The sequence below is a fragment of the Pinus tabuliformis genome, chromosome 4_1 (genome assembly GCF_031772625.1).
Source record: "Pinus tabuliformis cultivar Carrire ecotype Pingquan chromosome 4_1, CPIR1, whole genome shotgun sequence".
NCBI lineage: Eukaryota > Viridiplantae > Streptophyta > Pinopsida > Pinales > Pinaceae > Pinus > Pinus tabuliformis.
In genome coordinates this window covers 420,466,128-420,485,312 of record NC_142303.1, presented here as the reverse complement: position 1 = coordinate 420,485,312, position 19,185 = coordinate 420,466,128, and the positions used below count along the sequence as shown (strand labels likewise).

Here is a 19,185-nt window from a genome sequence, read left to right as displayed (position 1 = left end):
CTTGTTTCTTTCCTCTCTCCTTTGATAGAGCTTTCGCCACTCCTTCCTCACTTGTCCTACTTCAAAGAACACCTGTAGAGCCAAGGCAACAAAATACCATCAAAGCATATAGATCTATAACCATAAATAATATAGTATTAGATGTACATTAACCATATAAATGCATATACAAACAAGATTAAGAGATATACAAGCATATGGAGGGAAACTCAAATAGCTTTATTGACAGAAGTAGTAGAAGAGAGGATTACAACCAGGTTGTCTGATCCAGCATCATCCTCCCAGCATGAAAGCCCTCTTCACCTCATACAAAGAAAGATCACCCAACAATGTCTTCAAAGAGAAACCAACAACACTTCCTTGCAAATTACAAAATTCCAGCCTTCATATCACTTGGATGAGGGATCCATATATAGATCAGGGGAGTGAGTCAGCTTCTGGGATTTTGATTAGTGTCATTTCACTGATAGTTCTTGGTTCCACTTGGAGATTTCAGATCTCTTACTCATCCCTAGGTGAATTCAGAGAGGCAAGTGTCATATGAGCAGTTTCTAGAAGATTCTCTGGGTTTCCACCTAGCACACTGCTTCTGCCATTTGTTTGTTCTCACTCATTGCACCCTATAGAAGGGATTTCAAGTATGCATCGCACCCATCGTGTGTAATAGGTGAGATGCATCGCACCCTATGCATGGAGCAGTCTGTATGGTCCTGTTTTGACCAGTTCTGAGTAGTTTTTCATGGAGAACTTCTGGGAGATGATGTAATCAGTTGACCTTGTTCCTTTACGGTATGAAACAACACTTTTAGGGGTTTAGAATCCCTTGGTTTATGGACATATGTGATCGGGTTTGCAGTGCCCAAATATGTCTATAATAGTTTCCCCCTAAAGCATGAGGTCGTAAATCCTTTTGATGTTGGGTGAAATGCTTTATAATGAGGATCCGAGGTTTTTCGAACTGGAAGGTGACCTGTAATAAGATACAGTACAATACATTATCTTCACAATATTTTCATGATCTAGATGAGGCAGGCATTCCCATGCTCAACTTTATAAATTCATAGTCATGTACATAAGACAGACAATCGTCTATGTGGCAGACTGATGATTCTGCTAGAGCCATCATCCTTTAGTTTGGATGATTATCTGTGCAACAATGATGTACATTTGATGTCTTTATTTTCCTGAATATATCGCAGCCCGGATGGATGAAACTAGATCCAGGGTCTTCAAACTCGTTCAATCTTCGCCCGAAGTACAAGTCGATCCATGTGAGAAGATGTTCTGATGTCGAACATGGAAAGACATCGCCTGATTACCAGCCAATGATGTAAGCTGTTAGCAGGCGCGGGAGGAATCACCGATAATGATGATGACCCTCAAGGTACTGCGGTAAAATTCACGTGGTGTGAATACATGAGTTGATGTTGAACACCACGTAAAATCTTTCGGTCGAAGGCCATTGATGTAAACCTGTCGCCGGAAGTGAGAAACTTGCCATTGAGGCATGCAAGCTTCAAAGTCCTGAAAGGGTTGTTCCTAAGTCAACTTCTTGGATAATGAGCTAATGTCAACAAGAAGTGACCCATCGTAGGAGGGCCTTAATGAATCCCACATTTGCGACATGGAATGGAGCAAATGATTTTGTGGAGGTGAAAATGATTTGATGATACAAGGTTCAGGGTGGCGGTCATGAAAAATGGAGAGTGAAGGTATCGCAGCGGATGAGGCGTTAGCTAGGTTGGTGAATTCTCTGAGTGACTTCTCTTGAACATACCGACGACACTGAAATGGATTGGTAGCGTTAACCCTAAGGTGGATGGTATGTTGGACCAATGGTGATGTGACCGGTGAACGGAATAATCCAACCTGACTCAATCATGGTGACAGAGTGAAAGTGTCATGTTCAAGAGCGACCTGATACCAATGAAGCTATTCAAGTTTTCTTCCATTTTTCCCCAGTCATTGCTGACCAGTGCCTCTTTATTTTTGTCAAGCTTGAGGAGGATAACATATGTTTGTTCTATAATTTTCCCTTCGGGCAAACCCGTTGCTATGTTTTAATGAGCCTAGCGACAGTGAAACTCACTCTTGTCTGCATGGACAAGTTTGCTGCTATTGTTTTAACGAGTTTAACGACAAAGATAACTCAGTCCTTTTCAATTTTAGAGATTCTAAAAGGGACGGAAAGGCAACTCCAGTGGTCCTTTTTCATAATGTAATCCCTTAAGTCCGAAAAAGTGTAAAATAATATGAAAGGGATGAATTTTCGATAGTTTTAACGGGCCAAACAGACAAGCGCTCGATCTTTTAGTGTAATAATCCCTCAAGTCCAAAAAGATTAAAATCTAGAGGAGGGATAACACTTCCAGTCGCTTTAACGAGCTGGAGAGGCCAATTGCTCGACAATCTTTTCATATTTTATGGGTCAGATGAAAAGAGCTTAAAGGAGACTCGTTTTTTGAGGAACGAGTGATGTTTTTGGATAGCAACTAGTTCCAAGTAATATTTGGAACTTTACAATCACGGCAGTGGAAAGAGGGTGGCTAATAGAATCACTCGCCGTAGTTGTTCCTCAAAAGGGTAAACAATCAAATGGAGAAGTATGATCGGCTAAAAAAGAGTGGAGGTGATGGTAAGAACACGACCAAGGTTCAAACGTTGATATTCATGCGATCAAAATGGTTATTTACCGAGGGTGGGGTTCATTTTTTAATGAGCTTGAACTCTATGGAAACACTTGCTCATTGCTAGGTTTATTTTTTGACGAGCTTGAACTTCGCGTAAAACTGCTCATGGCGAGGTTTATTTCTTAACGAGCTTGAACTTTGCATAAAACTTCTCGTGGCGAGGTTTATTTTTTAACGAGCTTAAACTTTGCGTAAAACTGCTCGTGGCGAGGTTTATTTTTTAATGAGCTTGAACTTTGCGTAAAACTGCTCGTGATAATAGTTAGAGATGTTGATTTCACCATTAACACTATGTTCTTTTGACGGTCGTGCTGCCTGTTCAATTACTCCATAAAATTTATTAGAAATGTGAATACATGCTTGAAAAATGAGTTAAACAACCATATTTTACTCGAACTATGTGAATAGTAACATAAAAATACTTTTTACCTCTCATTTTACCATTTCATTCGAATTTGGGATTTTTGGAGCTCTGGAGGAGTTTCCCCCTTTGATTTTCACCAGCTGATTCCAGGAGATTTTGCGGACTATTTTCGGCACCGTCTGGACCAGGTAGGAGCTAACCCTGAGCTCTTCAATTGCATTCTTTACTTTTCTAATTTTGAGCATGCTTTCCTATTCTTCTAGGCCTCTGGGGTTTGAACAATTCATTCTCTCCCCATCGCACCCAATGTATATCGAAAGGTGCGATGCATACTGAGTTGGCCATTGGCCAGTCAAGATGCATCTCACCCAGTACACAACTGGGGTGCGATGGGCGTAAAAGGGAAAGTTTATGCACTGTTTTTCATGGAAATTTTTGCCTGTTTTTGCCTAAATCAGGATCCTAATTCTTCTCTTGTTTGTTTTTCATAGATTCATTGGATCAAGATGGTCGTTACATGGCGTGAACATGAGCATGAAGAAGAGGACATGGTTGCTTTACATGATCCGGGTACGGTGACTGCTTTGCGGAACTGTGGTTTGCTCAAATTCTTCTGCATATCTAACATGAGGCAACAAATCAATTTGATGCAATATTTTCTCAATGCGTGGGATCCTATCAACCAAGTGTTCCAGATTCAAGGTAAATCCATCCCTTTGACAGCTGAGGACATCTACTTCTTGACCGGTTTAACGAGGCGTGGTGCCCCTCTCCCACTCTCAGGATCTGCCCGTGGAGGTGAATCCGTGAGGGATTATATTCGTTGATTCTGTAGAGATGGATCTTAGCCGAGCATGGACGGTAAGATCAGTATTCAAGATGTCATTGACCGGTCCTTGAGGAATATCTTATTCACCTTTGCTAGATTGGCTGGTAGTGCGACTCTTCATTTGGCCAACATGTCCTATATGCAGTATGCTCTGGAATGCCTTGAACCAAAGGTATTCAACTGGTGTGATGCAGTACTTCTAGTTACAAAATAACATCTCTCCAAGGTGAAGAACGAAAGGTCTAAGAACTTTGGTTATGGTTCTATTCTCACCGCCTTTGCCTTGGAGAAGATCCCACTCATGCAGCCACAGTACATTTCACTCGGACTGTCAGTACCAACGGAACCACGGATGTAGAGATGGGTTGATCTTATGGCCAGACATGTTGGTCAGTCACAGATTTCATTCTCTGATGCATTCTTTGAGTGGTTCGACCATCAAGAGATGGTCTTTTCTAAGTATCCAAATGCCAGGATGGCTTTCCGGGGTGACCTAGATTTGGTGCTTCCGGCGGGCGAGCAGTGGGGTGTTATAGGTAAATGTTCTGACCATATCCCTGTTTATTGTTTTTATAATGTTCTTATGTCTTTCAATGCTATCAAGACTAATCAAACTCATATATTCATGCAGATATTGGACCCTTGCGACTAGCAGTGCGCTCGAGGGTAGCAGCTGTCGTTCCAGCAAGAGAGGCTGTAGGGAGGGCTGTCCTCTGCGATCTAGACGTAGCCGAGACCCTTGCAGTATTGCAGGATCATATCGAGGGTCTCACCCTTGGTATCCAAGATGTGAGGACCGATAAGTTACCTCTGAGATTACAACGCCATACTATTGGCGTGCCAAGTCGATGGACTAGGCTCTTACGTATGATCGCACAGGCGGTGAATTTTTATCACCAGCACCATTAGTCAAGGGTGCTTCTCTGCATCTTTTGAGTTTTTGGGTCATGTGACCTATTTTGTCTTGGACACAAAACATCTTTGATAAACTATAAACAATTATATATATTTTTGATTTTCGGAGCTTTATTTTGGTTAAGTTATATGATCCTAATGCAAATGTTGATTGAAATGCTTTCTTTTATAAATGCTGCAAATGTCTATCTAACACATAATTTGCTAATGAATCAGTTAATGTGTTTAAGATTATGGAAATGTGTTGATATTGAATAGAATCAAACTACCTTTCCAAAATCCTGACCCTTAGGAACATACGATAGATAGCTGGATTCCGAATAAAATATATGCCAGTAAGCTGTAGGATGACAAGTTGTGAGTCTAGCCTAACAAAAAGTCGGTGTATGCCACGTGCGATGGCATCAGAGAGAAGTTCTATCAACGCGCTATACTCAGCAATTTTGTTCATTGATCGACCAATACATACTCCTCTGAAACTCACTAACTCGTTGCTTGGATCAAAAATGGCCTAAGCGGCAGAAGATAGGTTTTGCGTACTACGACTAGCTCCGTCAGCATATCCAATGAATGATTCCAATAGGTTCGACATCTGCAACAAATGCAAGAATGGATTACCTAACCAAAAATATCACTCTTGAGGAAAACAAAAATGTAACAAAAGCATATGAAGAGGTCACTATACTTAGTCAAGCATAGTAACGCTTAAGCCACAACCCGTTTCGGGGTTGCGCTAGTCAAATTCCATCGTAATCTACTAGCTCGTAGGCTCCTTTTGCTAACACTTGTTTAACAATGTAGGGACCCATCCACAAAGGTTGGAACTTACCTTCTCCCAATTTATTGGATTCCTGATCGTAAAGCAAGACCAGGTCACCTTCTGAGAAGACATGGGCTTTGATATTTTTGTCAAATTGCGCCTTAAGTCATTTCTTATGGGCTTCGTTATCCAAGGCGGCGTCACGACGGGTTTCATCCAATTGGATTAGTTCCAAGAAACGAGCCTCTTCCTCTGAAGTTCCGAGGAGAAGGTCAATTGAGAGCTTGAGAGATGAAATCTCACATTGAATTGGTAAGACGACTTCTAGGCCATACACTAGCTAAAAAGGTGTACACCTGGTCGCATTTCTTACTGAGGTTATGTACGCCCACAAGGCTGAGTACAGGATTAGGTGCCAACTCCGTTTGTGGACTCTGATCATCCTTTGTAGCATGCGCTTTAAGACTTTGTTGATGGCCTCAACTTGTTCGTTAGCTTGCGGATAATACGGAGTAGAACTGTCGTCGGAAAATCCTAGTTTGGCAGCCAATTTGACCATCATGTGATTGCGAAAATGCAATCCATGATCTGTGACTATAGCCTGTGGAACACTGAACCTAAAGACTACATGATTAAAAAATAAAAGAGCAGCCGTTTCGCCGCTGTTGTTTAATGTAGGCATCGCCTCGGCCCATTTCATAAAATAGTCAACTGCGACTATGATATACCCATGCCCCCCGGCCGAGGTGGGGTTACATGTCATGAAATATATGCCCCATTTGGTGAATGGTCTAACAAAAACTACTGGTTGCAAAGGTGTGGGTGGTATTCTGGTTTTGCGGTCGAAGATTTGACAAGCATGGCAACTTCTGACTGCGGTTATGCAATCTTTGAACATTGTTGGCCAAAAGTAGCCTGCTCATAAAATCTTTTGTGTTGTGGCGTAACCAGATTGATGCCCCCCACACACGCCTGAATGACAATCATTCAGGACTTTTTTGGCCTCCTCATGGGTGAGGCACCTTCGCAGAACTGTATCGATACCACGACGGTAAAACGTATCACCGATGATCATGTATTCTTTTGCTTGGTATCGAGTACGTCTTTGTTCAGAGCGAGAGGTATTAGGCCTATATGTTTGGGTTTGGAGATAGATGAGAGAGAAGCAGAGAGCACCAACCTCGGTCTTTCGCTAATCTCCTTGCTTGTTTCCTCTCTCCTTTGATAGAGCTTTTGCCACTCCTTCCTCACTTGTCCGGCTTCAAAGAACACTTGTAGAGCCAAGGCAGCAAAATACCATCAAAGCATAGAGATCTATAACCATAAATAATATAGGATCAGATGTACATTAACCATATAAATGCATATACAAACAAGATTTAGAGATATACGAGCATATGGAGGAAAACTCAAATAGCTTTATTGATAGAAGTAGTAGAAGAGAGGATTACAACTAGGTTGTCTGATCCAGCATCATCCTCCCAGCATGAAAGCCTTCTTCACCTCATACAAAGCAAGATCACCCAACAATGTCTTCAAAGAGAAACCAACAACACTTCCTTGCAAATTACAAAATTCTAGCCTTTGGATCTCTTGGATGAGGGATCCATATATAGATGTTTTCAGGGGAGTGAGTCAGCTTCTGGGATTTTGATTAGTGTCATTTCACTGATATTTCTTGGTTCCACTTAGAGATTTCAGATCTCTTACTCATCCCTGGGCGAATTCAGAGAGGCAAGTGTCATATGAGCAGTTTCTAGAAGATTCTCTGGGTTTCCACCTAGCACAATGCTTCTGCCATTTGTCTGCTCTCGCTCATCACACCCTACAAAAGGGATTTCCAGTATGCATCACACCCCACATGTGTAATAGGTGAGATGCATCGCACCCTATGCATGGAGCAGTCTGTATGGTCCTGTTTTAACCAATTCTAAGTAGTTTTTCATGGAGAACTTCTGGGAGATGATGTAATTAGATGACCTTGTTCCTTTAGGGTATGAAACGACAATTTTATGGGTTTAGAAGCCCTTGGTTTATGGACATATGTGAATGTGGTTGCAGTGCCCAAATATGTCTATAACAACTGCCTCGGACCCTGTAGAGGGGGGCTACCCACCCCCCTGAAACCCCCCAGATAGGGGGGGTATTGCCTCCCTTGTGACCCCCCCCGTTGTGTAATCGGAACAACAAAGGGGGCGCTCCGCCCGCCCTCTAACCCCCTGGTTCACTACGTAGGTTAGTTGTGGAAAGAATATAACACAACCCAACATTATCCCACTTGTTGTTTTCTTTCCATAGGGGACCAGAGGAGAGCTTAGTCATTTTTTTAGCCCTGAAACACCCATTGTTTCCCTACACCAAGAGAACTTCTCAAAGCTCACAAATTTTGTCAATGCATCTATAGTATTCTTCAAAGTGTCCACCTTTACTAGCAACACCTTTTTGTCTTCTATCATATCCCTCACAAAGTGATACTGAACATCAATGTGCTTTGTCTTTGAATGGTAAGCAGGGCTCTTTGCCAAGAAAATTGCACTTTGGCTATCATAGTCTATCCTTATAGCTCCCTATACTAACCCCATACTTGAACACAATCTCTACAACCAAATTGCTTCCTTGCTTGCATGAGTGGCTACCATGTATTCTGCCTTTGTAGTTGATAGTGCCACTACAGATTGTTTCTTACTCATCCAACTTGCTACTCCTCCAAATAGGTTAAACACATACCCACTTGTAGATCTTCTTTGATCCAAATCTCCAGCCCAGTCTGCATCAACAAAGCCATGGATATCCAAAACTCTGTCTAATCCTAGTCTTCCTTGGTAGCACAAACCATAATCACTGGTGCCACGCAAATACTTGAAAACCCGCTTCACTGCTGTCTAATGCTCCTTCCCTAGTTTTGACATAAACCTACTCAATACTCCCACTGCATGTGCAATGTCTGGTCTAGTACAGACCATTGCATACATCAAGCTACCGAATGCATTTTCATATGGAACATGGGACATATCCTCTTCCTCTTTTTGTGTCTTGGGACACTGTTTAGCAGATAGCTTTACACCTATAGGAATAGGAACCTTCACCGGTTTACTATCCTGCATATTAAACCTCTGCAGTATTGTCTCGACATACTTCCTCTAGTTTAACCAGAGCTTCCTCTGCCTGATCTCTTTTAATTTCCATGCCCAAAATATAGTTTGCAGCGCCAAGATCTTTAATGTCGAATTTGGAGGACAATTGGGTCTTCAAATCCTGGATAATTTCTTTGTCATTTTCCAACCAGCAACATATCATCCACATACAAGACCAGATAAATAACACGGTCACCAATTAATTTAAAATACGCACAGTGATCTGCTTGGCTTCTGGTGAAGCCAAGTCCCTTAATAAAAGTATCAAATTTCTGATACCACATCCTTGGTGACTATTTTAACCTATACAAAGACTTCTTTAACTTGCATACCAGTTCTTTCTTACCCTTCACCGCAAAGCCTTCAAGTTGCTTCATGTAGATCTCATCTTAAAGATCCCTGTGAAGAAATGTTGTCTTCACATCCAACTGTTCTATTTCAAAATCAAAAGCAACAACAATGGATAAAAGTAATCTAATAGAAGTTACCTTGGAAACAGGAGAAAAAATATCACCAAAATCAATTCCCAACACCTGGGAATAACCTTTTGCTACCAACCGAGCTTTGTATTTCTCCACCTTTCCTTCTGCATTTTTCTTCTTCTTGACTACCCATTCGCTGCCAATGGGTTTCCTTCCAGCCAGCAACTCCAGCGATCCCAAGCCTCATTTTTGTGCAAAGATGCCATTTCATCAACCATGGCCTCTTTCCAAAGTTTTCCATCCTCTGAATCCACTACTTCCTTCATAGTTTTGGGATCATCATCAGTAATAGATAAATCAAAATTTAAACAGAAAGAAGATGGACTATACCTTTCTGGCTACCTTCTTTCTCAAACTGATCTCTCACACCTAGAGTTTGTGGCTCTTCACCTTCTGATTCCTCCTCTGATGTAGAGTCTGATTCTTCCTCCTTTAGCTCAAACTCTATCTTCTCAGGTTCCTTTGGTTGGAGTTCATGTTTAATAACATCTTTCACCTCTTTGAACACCACATCTCGGTTGTACACAAACTTCCTTGTTACTGGGTTCCAAAGCTTATAACCCTTTAAACCATCCTTATACCCAATAAAGATGCACTTTTCATATTTACTATCCAACTTGGTTCGTTTCTCCTTTGGAACATGTACATATGCATCACATCCAAATACCCTCAAATGTGAAAGAGAGGGTTTCTTACAAGTCCATACCTCTTGTGGAGTTTTATCCTCCAACGCTGATGAAGGTGATCTATTGACCAGGTAACATGATGTCTCCATCGCCTCTTCCTAGAATTTCTGTCCTAACCCAACACCACTGAGCATGCTTCTTGCCATTTCCATCAACGTCTTGTTCATTCTTTCTGCAACTCCATTTTGCTGAGGTGTATATGGAGTAGTCTTCTGCTATGCTATACCACACTTCTTACAAAATTCTTCAAATTCCTTACTGCAAAACTCTCCACCGTTATCTGTCCTCGTCACCTTTATCTTCTTCTCTGTCTGGTTTTCCACCAGAGCCTTAAATTCTTTAAACCTGTCAAAGACTTCAGATTTCTTCTTAAGGAAATATATCCATGTATTCCTTGAGAAGTCATCTATAAATGATACATAGTACACAGACTTACCCAGTGATGGAACCTTCATAGGTCCAAACACATCACTGTGCACAAGCTCTCATATTTGTTTCACCCTCTTACCACCAGAGGGGAAACTCACACAATTCTGCTTCCTGTATACACAATTTTCACAGAAATCAAAATCCAAAGAGCTTTTACTCATACCTTCTACCATACCTTTACCATGAGGTATTTGAAGGCCCTTCTCTCCAATATGTCCAAGCCTTTGATGCCACAACATGGTCTTCTCTCCAGAGACAACTAAATTTTCTGCTCCACTTTCAGGAACCACAAAACTGTTGCACCCATCAACAACTGTGCTACCTTGCAGCTTGTACAGAGTTCCAATCCGAACTCCCTGCATCAGTACCAGTGCTCCCCAAACCATCTTGTAGGTATCCTTCCCGAACACTATTTTTACACCTGCATCATCCAACTTGCTTACAGAAATCATATTTCTGGCCAATGCAGGAATATGCAGAACACTCGGAAGTGTTCTAACCCTTCCACCTTGAAACTTCAACTTTACTTTTCCTCGACCAACGATTCTAGCCTTCCTATCATCCCCTAAGAAGACATCACCACCATCATATTTCTGATATTCGCAAAACCACTTCCTATGGGGAGTGAAGTGAAAGGATGCACCTGAATCAATCAACCATCCCGCATGATCTACATGTGTACTTGAAGAAGCCAAGTACACATCCCCACCTTCATCTGAGGTGGTTTTCACCTCTGCAAAAGGAGCATCATCAGATCCCTTTCCTTTATCAGGAGCTTTAGATTTACAGTCCCTCTTGTAGTGCCCTTCCTTTCCGCATTTCTAGCACACCGCCTTTACAGGTTTTCCTGGATATTTAAATCTCCCTCTAGATTTAGATCTCCCACTCAATGACTTTTTTTTTTTTTGGTACCGTCCTCGTACAGACAAGGCATCACCATTATGGCTCTCCATATTTTTCCATCTCATCTCCTCCGTCAGCAAGGATGAGACTATTTCATCAAACTGCAAGGCCGTTGCATTGCTACCTATTGCAATAACCAAACTATCCCATGAATCTGGTAGAGACCACATAAACTGATGCACTTATGTTCATCTAAAATTTTAATATCAACATATGCTAACTGACTTACCATAGTATTAAATGTGTTCAGATGCTCTATCACTGAGTCTCCATCTTTCATCCTCAGGTTATATAGCCTTTTCCGCAGGACAAGTTTATTCACCAGAGACTTAGATTGGTACAAAGTCCCTAACTTTTCCCACAAAGCCTTCGTCGTATCTTCCCCTGATACATTTAGCAATATTGAATCTAAGACACACAATCATATTGTGTTTTTTGCCTTCCGATCAAACTTCTTCCATTCTTCATCGGACACTCCCATTGGTTTAGTACCCAGATCTACCATGATCCACTGATTTTTATCCACCAACAAATCCTTCATCTTGAGTTTCCACAACTCAAAACTCTGACCATTAAATTTCTCAATCTCTATCTGTCCATTGCTCGCCATCTTCTTTCACCACCAGAATCGATCTCACAGATCTCCCACTGAATAGGGTCTACCACAGGCCCGAGCAAAACCCCTCAACAACAAAGGCGTCCCCTTGAAGCCAAAAAAGCTCTGATACCAAATGTAGGTTTTAACCCTGTACAAAAATTACCTGCATAAGAATTCTAAAAACCACAGAAAATAAACAATGCGAGAGCATAACACATAAAACACATATACACAGAGATTTTCCCCTGGATCCCAAAACTAGGACTACCAGCTTGATTTTTCATTATGTTTCTTTCAATGTTACAATACATATTTATACATGTCGAAGCATCCAATACCATGTATCGAAAACCATAGGTAGGTTCGCCCAACCTAATATAGGGTCCAAAAAAATATTTTCTAGGGGCGCTGCCTCGGACCCCGTAGAGGGGGGCTACCCACCCCCCTCAAACCCCTCGGATAGGGGGGGCTGCTGCCCCCCCTCTAACCCGTCGGTTCACTACGTACGTTAGTCGTGGAAAGAATATAACACAACCCAACACTAATGGCGATCTCAACTTAAATTGCTTCTCTAGGGTTTGACCGATCATGGTTACTTGTAGTTCATTGTTTTGTTCATGGTCATCATCCAAGCTAGAGGTGTCCTAACTCCTCTCTACATAGAGTATGCCACCAAGGAATTTGAATTCTATCTAGTCGAATTTAAGTTAGATATTTTGTTGTTTCTAAACTAGAACACAACCATGAAACTAGTTGTTCAAAGGTTGAATTCCCTATCCTCAAATGTCAGTTTAGTCTTTGTCCAACAACAATGAGAGTGTTGAGTTTGTGTCAAAATCAACAAGGTTCAATCTTGGGCTCGGCTCAGACATCAAGGCCATGAGCATTTGTGATATCCATGACAATATCAGAGACAACATGGTGATGTTCATGTACACATCGAGAACAACCAGAAGAATGAGGAGGGTGCCCTTGACTCAACTCAACCCCGCAACGTCCATGCTAGAAGCATGTACCTTCCCAATAGGAGAGCATATTAAATGAAGAGAAGCTAGTTGAACAAATGCTTTTCGTCTCCCACTGAGGCAAGTGTGCACCTTTCCAATGTGAAAAAATCAAAAAATGCTTACCCCTAAAGAAAAAAAGGGACCGAACAGGGTATAGCGATAAATAGACTCAACATATGAGAAGGAGACTGATTTTTAGCACGGATAAACAAGGTTCAGAAGATTCAATAGTATAACATGCCAAGAAGTAGCCCAAATTGAGAACAAATAAAGGATTTGAGACAGATGAATCTGAATTTAAGACTAAAAGTAGTTTTACCTTATCAAAGACAAGAAAGACAAATTTGAAGCAAAAATTTCAAATTTAACGTTGGAAGCACAAATCTTTAACAATGACAGAAATTTCAGGGTGAAAACATAAAAATTTGATGTCACAACCCAAGGAATGTCATGAGATCACAATTTTCAGTAGCAGAACCTGACATTATCACTGTATTGGTGAGAAAACTGCAACGAAGCAGAATGTAAGTCTAAAAAAACAGTAGATTATAGTGCTTAATTGTATAAAATAACCTAAAACATCATAACAGACAAATAAAAAGCACCAGAAAAACTGGTTCAAAGCCGAAAATCAGCTTTCAAGTCACGATTACCTTCATATTTTTAAGAGGGTTGTGAATTTTTAAACACTTGGAATCAAACCTAAGTTCTGGGGCAATGTTTTCTCGCTCATTTTTCCTAACCATATTTTTTTCAAACTTTACCCACATGGCAATGCCAAAACACCATGGAAAAGGTCAGGTTAACCTACATGGCAATTAAATCGATGACCACTATGCACCACTTGTATCCAGTTGACATTGTAGCCATTACTACAACCATTAGGTGTTGTTTTGTCACTATATTGAATGCATCAACAAAATATATTTTCTTTCCATTTATAAGTTTAAAAGTAACATAAATTTGATTCAATTGTCATGACTCACTATGTAGCCCACACAATTCTATTTAAATTGATTTTATTTCTAAATCTAGATTGGTTCTTCAAGTCTTCCAACCTAATGTTTAGAAAGAGTATTTCATTTGCAATTCGTTTCATTTCCCATGCTTGAATCACTTAAACATTTTGCATATCTATTAGATCTATAATGGTTTAACTTCAAAAACTTTTGTCAATATAAACAATAGATTGACTAAGCAAACTAAAGCAATGCTATAATTAACCAAACAATCTTGTGGTTTTAAGGATTTCATAGCTTCATTAGTTTAGCACCATTATTGAGTTTGAGTTTTAATGCATTTGAAAGAAAATGAAGAAGAAGACTCTCCAAGGAATCCTTTAAAAAAATTTCAAGGTTCAAATACAATTGGGCGCAATGACTTACCAAACACCAATAAGCAAGTGAGCCATAGGCATATCCATTTGAATGGTTTAGCTGATGGCTTTGCTGAAATTTTTATGGAAGGTCAGAATCCAATCAGTATTAGGTTAGGGAATTCAAGGAAAAGCCTCTCTCCACATGAAAAAGTTACTCTTGTAGATGGAGATATTATAGAATTGATTCCAGGAAGCCTCCCTTTCAAGTATAAGGTTACAGTTGATGATAGGGAAAAAGAGCCTCCATCAACACAATGTGGAGAAGCCAATGACCACATTGAGTCCTCAGCTGATGTTAAATAGTCAATTGAAGTTGAAAAACACTTTCACAAAAGGAAATGACAGGTTCTTGATGATGAAGCATTTGCGAGGACTTTACAGGAAGGGGCTTCAATGGAGGAAATTCTCCCTGGTTGCCAATTTCAACAACTAGAGAAGATATTGTCCTCATTGGACCACTTATATCCATTTGCACCAGTCCAAGAACAAATTTTTCTCTCTAGGTTGTGCCTTCATCAGATGCTATCCATTGTTGCTTTCTTGCAAGACAAGTTTCACACAAATTCTCCTTCTTTTGTTCTTGAATCTCTAGAAGAACAAACACCTTTTTTCTTTACTTAATAGAGAAAGGCTATTGAAATTGAATAAGCAACTAGTGGTTCGAGAATGGATTCTACCTCAATGAATGCAAACAATGTTAGTCATGATCAAGGTCTGATGCATGACATTGACTCGAAAAAGAAGAATGGTTCAATTAATATTGAAGAGACAAGGTCGATTCAATATTTTAATATCCCAGAAGAGATTCAGTCCTCAACATTTCAACTCATGCGAGTTCAAGGTTTGCCTACATGGGCCAATACTCGATCAGTTTCAATTTCTGATGTGATTCAGGGAAATGTGCTTGTGGCAATCCTTTCGAACTACATGGTGGACATGGACTGGTTGCTATCTGCTTGTCCAATTCTAAGGACAATTCCTTGTGTTTTGGTAATACATGGAGAAAGTTCGCACACATTTGAAAATATGAAGAAGGAAAAACCTACAAGTTGGTTGCTTTACAAGCCACCATTGCACCTCTCTTATGGAACACATCACTCCAAAGCTATGCTTTTGGTGTACTCAAGAGGAGTTTGAGTTGTTGTGCACACAAAAAATTTAATTTATGTTGACTGGAATAACAAGACATAGGGTCTGTGGATGCAAGACTTCCCTGTAAAAGAGAAGAAATATATTAGGAAAACATCACCATTTGATGAAAATTTAGCTGAATATCTCGAGGCTTTGGAGTGGTTTGGATGCCATGTCACATTGCCACAAATCGGTGATGTCAAGATCAATGCAACATACTTTAGGAGGTTTGACTATAGCAGTGCATCGGTCCGTTTGGTGGCATCTGTGCCTGGCTATCATAAAGGTGTCGAGATGAAAAAGTGGGGGCATATGAAGCTTCGAACAATTTTGCAAGAGCAATGCTTTGGAAACAAATTCCAAGGTTCTCCACTTGTCTACCAGTTTTCTTCTCTTGGATCTTTGGATGAGAAATGGATGATGGAGTTGGCTTCATCAATGAGCTCAGGATCTACTTGGGATAAACAACCTTTAGGTCCTGGAAGTGTGCAAATAATTTGGCCTATAGTTGAATATGTTTGATGCTCAATTGAGGGTTATGCTGCTGTTAATGCAATTACTAGCCCACAAAAGAATGTGGAAAAGGAATTTTTGAAGAAATACTGGGCTCGATGGCTAGAAAATCACATAGGTTGATGTTGTGCAATGCCTCATATAAAAACATATGTGTTAGAAAATTATATATTACAAAGCAATGTAACACATAAAATATTGCAGAAATATAAACACAGAAAAAAAATGCATAAAACAAGAGAGACACAAATATACGTGGTTCACCCAGTTTGGGCTACGTCCACGGAGAAACAACCAGTCCTTCTTTTATTATATTATCTAGCAAACTGAAGAGATACAACCTACAAAAGATCCACTGTAACTCCCTCTTTGCTCTCAATCTCTTCCCTCTTCCTCACTCAGAATACAGATATATATAGACGCAATACAATTCCCTCATATATAGTGAGGGGTTGCCTTCTAAGGAAAAAAACCCTAAATTAAACATAACTTCTACCGTTATATCTCCGCTTAATGAATGACCCAGATTGACTACGAAATTACAACATTTTACAAGGCAATTTTACATCTATTCTTAGCTTCGGGGGTGCTGCCCCCGAAACCCCCCGCCAGGGGGGGGGGGGCTCCCAAAAGGTCGCAGCCGCCCCTCCTGGATCCTCCCTGTAGCGAATCTTTTACGGGGGGGTCCAATGTGGCGATACTTTTGAATACAAAAGATAATCAGGCTCCACACCCAACAATATGCATGCTACAATGGTCAGGAGCTTGCATGGTTTCTTCTCACGTCTTCAAATCTCAGCAAAGCTGCTTGGGGTGCACTTTAGAAAAATAGTTCTCAACTCATGATCCATTATTATGAGCTAGGTGTTTGTGTCATAGGTTGCATCAGCAGTTGCTACCTTACATGAACGATTCCAGTTGGAGGAAAGAATAAATGGACTGAGAAACTTCAGAAGGCTTTCAAAATATCAGCTATTAGCTGAGCATGAAAATGTCGTGAGGAAGGCTACAGAGGGGTAGAAGGGCGTTCCGATTATAAACCCATACTTGAGCAGGATGGCCTTATATGGCAGCATTCTTCCTATCAGGTAGGTCTTGGTGGGTATATTTGTATGGCTCAATGAGGTCTCCAGTTCAAGTCTGGGCAGTGCCATTGCTGTTCAAGTCCAGGTGGCGCAATTTCTTTTATCCTCTGTGTTTGAAAATATATCCAATTGAGGGCACCCAATGGAGCACCCAGCAAAAGCAAGGTGAAATCTGAAGCAATTCACTCTGAATCCTCTGTTGGTAACGCTGAGTTGCCGTCAGCCTCGGGATTTGTTCACCAGGACCGGATGTCGGACTCAGGGTCCTGGAATGCAGTAAATATGTTTCCTGTTGGAGGGAGCTGTGAGTATGGTGAAGAGAGCAGCAAGTTGTCTACAGGTGCCAGCTTTCCGAAAAGTATGCCTGAAAATATAGTCAGGGAAGGGCTTCTGAATGAAGTTGAGTATAAATTTGTTAAGGGTAGGGAGGAAATAAAATTTCCCACGATGCATGAATGTGGATTTCCAGCCATAATTTTTTATGGCAGCAAGCCAGATTCGAGGGGGTTTGGGCACAGGGATGAAAGAAAATCTGCGGGATTGACTAAAAAGTTAAGGGCAGAGAAGAACAAGGAGAATAATGCCGAATCTGAAGATCCAGTTCATGAACCCGAAGGACAGCAGCACCAGCACAGGGAGAGTAGTGCATGAGTTTGAAGGAATTTCTGGAAATCACTTTGAAGATGGGCACGTTGCTAGTATCAGAGCCCAAAATGTATATATTAATGTAGAAAAAAAAAGATTAATTCATTATGATTAAGTCGGCCGATTTGGCTCCAAATTTTGAATTTGAAATTAAAAAAAATATATATATATATATATATATATATATATATAATTAAGATAGGAAATAACTTATTTATCTAAACATTTATTTGATGATAATATACCATTAAAATTTATTTACCACAACTTAAATAAATAAGAATTTCATTGCAACCATTTACATAAGTAACCAATAAACAGAGGAATGGCTATTCCAATCGCTTATTGAGATGCTCCTGATATCCTGACTCTGTTGGGATGCTCCTCTTGACTACCTGACTGGATTTTCATCCCAGCCAACTAGGAAGTATTTCCTAGCCCAGGGAACCTCCACAAGTTCCCTAGCCCTCCGAGCTGAAGTCCAACCAGATGTAGTGTGTCCAAGTTTAACAAACACTCTTCAGATCCAAGTTTGTTTCTCTCCCTTCTCTTTCTCCACATTCCTCCCCCAAAACACAATCCTCCAAAACAAAATCAAGACCAAGGATCTCCCCCCTGTCCTCTCATCATCCTTCCCTTTTTATGTATCTCCCCCCCATCCACCTCAACCACCTATTATTAATGCCATGACTACCCCCTCATCCTTTCATTTAGTATCCTTGACTTTTCTTACCATATCTTGTTCAAGTAGATCTGAGATTACATTTTGGGGATAAGATATGAATATTTAATTTGGAAAATAATTGGAGAAGACCATATCTTCTCCCAAGTAGATTCTGAGAAGACACCTTGGGATATGGATACTTAATTTGGAATAAATGGAAGGAGACCATATCCTAACCAAATTTAAATTTGAGAAGACAAGTTGGGAATTGAATAATAATAATAACAAAATTTATATCAGTAAATAAAATTACAGTTTCACAAATGTAGGTATATACCAATATTTCTTGATAATTATATGTCAATATTTTCAGGTAATTTAAATACTAATAAAATTTGTATGATAAGATTAAGTAGGGAATTAATTATGGGAATATTCCTTGATTCTAGAGTATTCTAGAAGGATTCCCAACTCTTATCTCATCCTATGAGGTCGAATTTGGATAGGATATGGATCAATTATCCCTCTATCCTGTCATCCATTTCTCCATGAAAACTAACTCCAATTTTGGAAAACCATTCAATTCCCAATTTATGACATAACCACTTGCATTTCCCTATAAATTGACCACTCACCATAGTGATCAAGAGGCTAGAATTTGAAGATTGTAGAAAAACACTGTTGGTTTGAGATTTGAGTTCATGTCAAGTAATGTTATGCTGCTGGATTGGTGTGCTTTTGGTGTGACGAGGGTTGGATTGAAGCTGGATGAGTGACACGGGATCAAACCGCATTGGGTGTAACTCTTCCTTCTACATTAATAAAGTTGTTTGTTCATTTTCTCATATTCTTGTTCATATCTATGATGATTATGTGTTTCAATGTTGTCGATTCCATTGGTTTATAGTAGATAGATCATGTATGCTTTGATCGTTGTCGTTTTCTGTTTTTGTTGACAAGTACTAATTGAGC

General features: G+C 40.2%; 1 pseudogene; it reads left to right on the top strand.

Annotated features, from left to right (window-relative positions):
- Positions 1–14,091: 14,091 nt before the first annotated feature.
- On the top strand, positions 14,092–17,555 carry LOC149176099 (tyrosyl-DNA phosphodiesterase 1-like; annotated as a pseudogene).
- Positions 17,556–19,185: the final 1,630 nt, after the last annotated feature.